The sequence below is a fragment of the Sinocyclocheilus rhinocerous genome, unplaced genomic scaffold (assembly GCF_001515625.1).
Source record: "Sinocyclocheilus rhinocerous isolate Xijiao unplaced genomic scaffold, SAMN03320098_v1.1 scaffold3220, whole genome shotgun sequence".
NCBI classification, from domain to species: domain Eukaryota; kingdom Metazoa; phylum Chordata; class Actinopteri; order Cypriniformes; family Cyprinidae; genus Sinocyclocheilus; species Sinocyclocheilus rhinocerous.
The window spans coordinates 265,055-270,025 of NW_015648158.1; the positions used below are offsets into that span (position 1 = coordinate 265,055).

At 35.3% G+C, this 4,971-nt stretch overlaps 1 protein-coding gene across 2 annotated transcripts in view; it reads right to left on the reverse strand.

Moving 5' to 3' along the window:
• The window catches only part of LOC107709670 (adenomatous polyposis coli protein-like), a 55,655-nt gene extending 51,181 nt beyond the window's left edge, over positions 1 to 4,474 (reverse strand). Inside the window, exon 1 of one of the 2 annotated variants that reach the window (XM_016514256.1) lies at positions 4,263 to 4,474. The gene's annotated coding sequence lies outside the window, so the exon portion shown is untranslated. Of the gene's footprint in view, positions 1 to 4,251 lie in introns of both variants that reach the window. The other variant, XM_016514251.1, reaches the window with a different exon arrangement.
• Between the last annotated feature and the right edge of the window lie 497 nt (positions 4,475 to 4,971).

Consider the following 4,971-nt stretch of genomic DNA (forward strand, 5'->3'; position numbering starts at 1 on the left):
AGTATCGGTATCGGGCGAGTACTGGAAAAAGTGGTATCGGTGCATCCCTAATAATTATGAATTAACAACTTTAAATTACACGTAATACACTTATTCATTTAATACCTTTATCCAAAGCTACGTCCAAATGACAATACACAACAAAAGCAATTCGTCCAATTCTTACATTTCCCATGCACAAGTATATAGCATTTCCACAATCTAAGCAATCATATAATCTATCCAACCACATTTCCAAAAAATAACATTTTATGTACAAAAAAGCCTAATTTAAAGGACATGTCTGACATTTCACACACAGTACGACTGATAAAAGAATAATTTTAAAACCGTATCATTTACATTTATTCATTATAGACTCTTTCATCCAAAATTGATTTTTACAGTCTACAGAAGAAATACCAAACTTTACCACACGAGCTGCACAAGTATTTCCACAAATATACAAAACCAGTTGTCTGCACAGTAATGGACCTTATGCATGAAACTCGAGCAGAACGAATGTGTGTAAACCTTTCAATTACTCCATTTGGGACAAATAATGACAAACAAAAGCTTTTACTTATGATTTAGCCTACATAGAAAACTGTTCTGCTTGTGTTTCATGAAAAAGGGCCACAGTTTCACAAATAATTTGAAGTCAAAACACAATGCACACAACATTTGCTCCAAAACGTAAAGGACATAAAGGGTTTTGTAAATAGCTAATGGTCAGAACCGGGTGTCTCTTGTCCACTAAAAGAAGCAAAGCCATTAAATGTTAGCCACATACATAATGTCCAAATCCAGCGAATACAACAAACAAAAGTCTATCAATCACTGTCTTAAACAAATAACACATTTCTTGTTCCATAATATGTACTATAGAGTCACAGTGAAGTTACTGTCCATAATTGTGCGCTTACTGTACTGTACAACTTTATCATTGCAATTACAGTCTCAAGAGTTCCTGAATAAGCCTTTGTGAATAATAAATCATGCTCTATAAGTGGCTGTGATTTGCGTTCTCAAACTGAGGTGGTGAATAGAGAACACAGACGGGGGGCTTTCTCTATACACGCTGGAAGTGTTTTTTTCATGTAAATGAGCTTTGGGTCTTTGAGAGCTGAAAAATGGACATTGGCAGAGACTCTTGTTGGTCAGTCCTCTCTTGCGGAGCAATTCAATGGGAAACTGTCCGCACTTTTTCTTCCTTGTGTGGGAAAACATTCCAAATAGCAGAGGAAAGGCTAATGTTTTGTGCCATTTAAAAAAACTTCAATCTATAATTTCCTTTCTTAAGTATCCCTGTTCATTTAGTGCCAATGAAGTGTAGGACCTAAACGTGATAAAACACAAATATTTTACTCCACACTTGATTTGTTCAACCAAAATCAACAACTTTTCAGGAAGAACTTAAAGGTCCCCTGAAATGCTTAGAAACACGCAGCATTACTCTATGTGTTGACGTCATTTTACGATGCCTATAAAAATAACACATTCTGCTATTTGAAAGCAGCTTTGGTGTATTTTACAATATGCTGTGCAAAACAGGCCAAATCTGGGACTTGATGTTTACTCACAAAACTAGATTAAATATTAATGAGGTTTGTTACGATCAAACAAGTCATGCACATGAAAAGTAGAGTTTAAACCAAGCTACATCATTCAATTAAACCTCAACAAGAATTCAGTAGAACGTTAAAATAAAATTTAAAACATCTTTTGCGATTCTAGTTCAGTTTCAGTGGATAGAAGTTCTAAAGCAAACTTAAAGGAATCGTCCATCAAAAATTTACATTCTGTCATTATTTATTAACATTTGCTTTTATACAGGGTTTCTGCATGTTTTATAAAAGGTACATTTAAGACTTTTTAAGAACCTTTTTAAGACCAAGTGAAGAAAATTTAAGGAATAAATTGAATGGAAAACAATACATCAATTTGGTCTGTAAATGTAAATGTCTTGTATTAGCAATGCTTCAAAAATACAACTTCCAACAGATCTCCATTACTTTTTAATTCATTTTACAAAAAAATAAATAATATATTTTTTTTATCTTTTACTATACCTTTTAAACACACTGCAAAAAAGTGATGTTCTTCGTTAGTATTTTTGTCTTGTTTTCCAGTCTAAAGATTCTTAAATCAAGATGCATTGACTTGAGAAGCAAAATGACATAAAATAAGAAGTCTTGTTTTATAAGAAACTGATCAAAATGATGTGAGTTTATGATTAAAACAAGAACAAATGGACAGAAATTTGTTCTTGTTTTAAGCAGAAATTCTGTTCAGTTTTCAGAAAACAAGACTTCATTTTTTTATTTTGCATCACAAGTAATTGTATCTTGTCTTATGGATGTTTAGATATACAGTGGGTACGGAAAGTATTCAGACCCCCTTAAATTTTTCACTCCGTTTTAGGCTTAAATTTGTGGAAGGAGGAATAAAGACTTCTTAAGACCCACAGAAACCCTGTTATACCTTCCCATTCCAAACCTGACTTTTACAACCATGGAATACAAACGGAAAAATTACGAATAAAATATTGCTAACTGTTTTCCATGCAAAATACAATAAAAGAGGATTAAAGCTTTCAAGAAAAAAGCAAACAAATATACCAGTAATAGAATGCACAACTGTTCGACACCCCTAACAATTAAGTATTAATTATTATTTCACTGTAGCCAAAAAAAACAGACACGGTCATTATCAATAATCAGTCGCAAAGAAATTAAGGTTTTTGAGTAAAGCATTCCAGGATTTTTCTCCATATAATGGACTTCAATAGGGACCAACGGGTTGAAGGACCAAATTGCAGTTTCAGTGCAGCTTCAAAGAGCTCTACACGATCCCAGCCGAGGAATAAGGCTCTTATCTAGCGAAACCATAGCTCATTTTCTTAAACAAATACTTTTAACTAGAGCCCGACCGATATATCATTTAGCCGATATTATCGGCCGAAATGAGCCTGTCGCCGATATATCGGTATCGGCGAATATGCCGCCGATACGAAAATTTTTTTTACAGAGCATATAACGCAGATAAAATGCTTGAAATGGTGTAATTACTTAGTTTGTCCAGCAGAGCGCACTCCATTGTTTGCTACTGGCGACCTGGATGAAACGCTTTAAAGCTTAAGTCTATGGAAAACCATTGAAACTTTGAACGGCCATATCTCCGTAACGGCGCGGCGTTACGCACAAAATTCGGGGGATCCCTTCAGCTCGAGGAACCCTCACGAACGTGAATCGAGTGTACGTCTCGAGGCCCTCTTTCGAATGAGACCACCCCCACGTCGATAGCCCCCGGGGTTCAGGAGTTACCCGCGGTTAAATTCACAGTCCGGCGCCGACCGATCTAGCAATGCCGACGCGCAGAGGGTGGCGTTCGAGAGGGCTCCTTGAGCTGAAGGGATCCCCCAAATTTGGTGGAGATCCGCCAGTGCATTCGCGAGATAGTGACACCAGCCAACACTTTAAATGTGTTTATGTATATATATTCTGTTTATGTATATACTGTATTCTATATATAGTACCAGTCAAATGTTTGCACACACGAATGGGAAAGTGTCCAAACTTTTGACTGGTACTGTACTATAATATACACAAAGAATATCGGCCGATATATCGATATCCCCAAAAAACCCATATCGGTCGGGCTCTACTTTTAACCACAAATGCACATCTTGCACTAGCTGGACTTCACGCATAATATAATACAATATTACTGTTTTTTTTCTGTATTTCTGATCAAATAAATGCAGGCTTGATGAGCAGAAGAGGCTTCCTTAAAAACATTACAAACCTTACTGATCCCAAACTTTTGAACAGCAGTGCACAATAACAACTTACAATAGAATTTACAATAATAACAAAGAATCTTTAATTATAGATATCATTTAAATAATTTATTTAAAAAAAGATTTTATTAGAGGAAAAGGAGATACTATTAGAGTGGAGTACATCGTAAACTTCACATAAATAGAGCAGTAAAATACACAATATACATACGTGACATTTGCACTGATATGTTTTTATTCAATATTTATGGACGATTGCTCATATCACAGCTGTTCTATAAACTCTTAACACATAATTACATATAAATAGACACTTCTCGAGGCTAAGCTTCAGAAAGCACTACTTGTTTTAAAAACACACCATTTTATAAACTCAATCAAAGCATTATTAACAGAAACATATGTTGATTAACGCGTATCTGAGATGATGTTGTTTATATAAACACTGCTGAAGCTTTTTAAAGTCTTACCTGCACAAACATTCGTCCTCTTCCACTAAACAACTCGAGTGTATCGCCCAAGCCGGAATAAATCCCCGGATTTCATACTGTTGGAGCCCAATAAACAGATGTTTCTCGGTTTGCTGATTATATCATGTGTTTGTTGGAAACTTTTTCTTCTTTTGTGCGAGTGATCTTCTGCTCATCAGCTTCTATCCCCGCGACGCTGCGCCATATTGTTAGTGGACGCGCATGCGCAGTGAGCTGTGCGCTCAAAACGACACCATGCGGCAGGCAAAAGAATTGCTTCATTCTCTTCAATAATGTTTAGGCAGGTAATACTGATACTAATACTCAGTGTTGGGGAAAGTTACTTTTAAAAGTAATGCGTTACAATATTGCGTTACTCCATAAAAAAGTAACTATGTAACGTTACCTTGTTACTTTTTATGGAAAGTAATGCGTTACGTTACTTTCGCGTTACTTTTAAAATCTGGACAGGGCTTGCTTGTTTGTTTTTAAAATATAAAAGTTCTATTTTTGGCAAATATAAAAGCCTTTGCACACCAAAAGTGAAATGCTTGTAATGTGTTACCCCCAACACTGCTAATACTAGTAATAATAATAGTAACACCACTACTACTACTACTACTACTATTAATAATGCATTACAAGTAACGCGAGTTACATAATCAGATTACTTTTTTCAAGTAACTAGAGTAACTAGGCATTACTTTTTAATTTACAAGA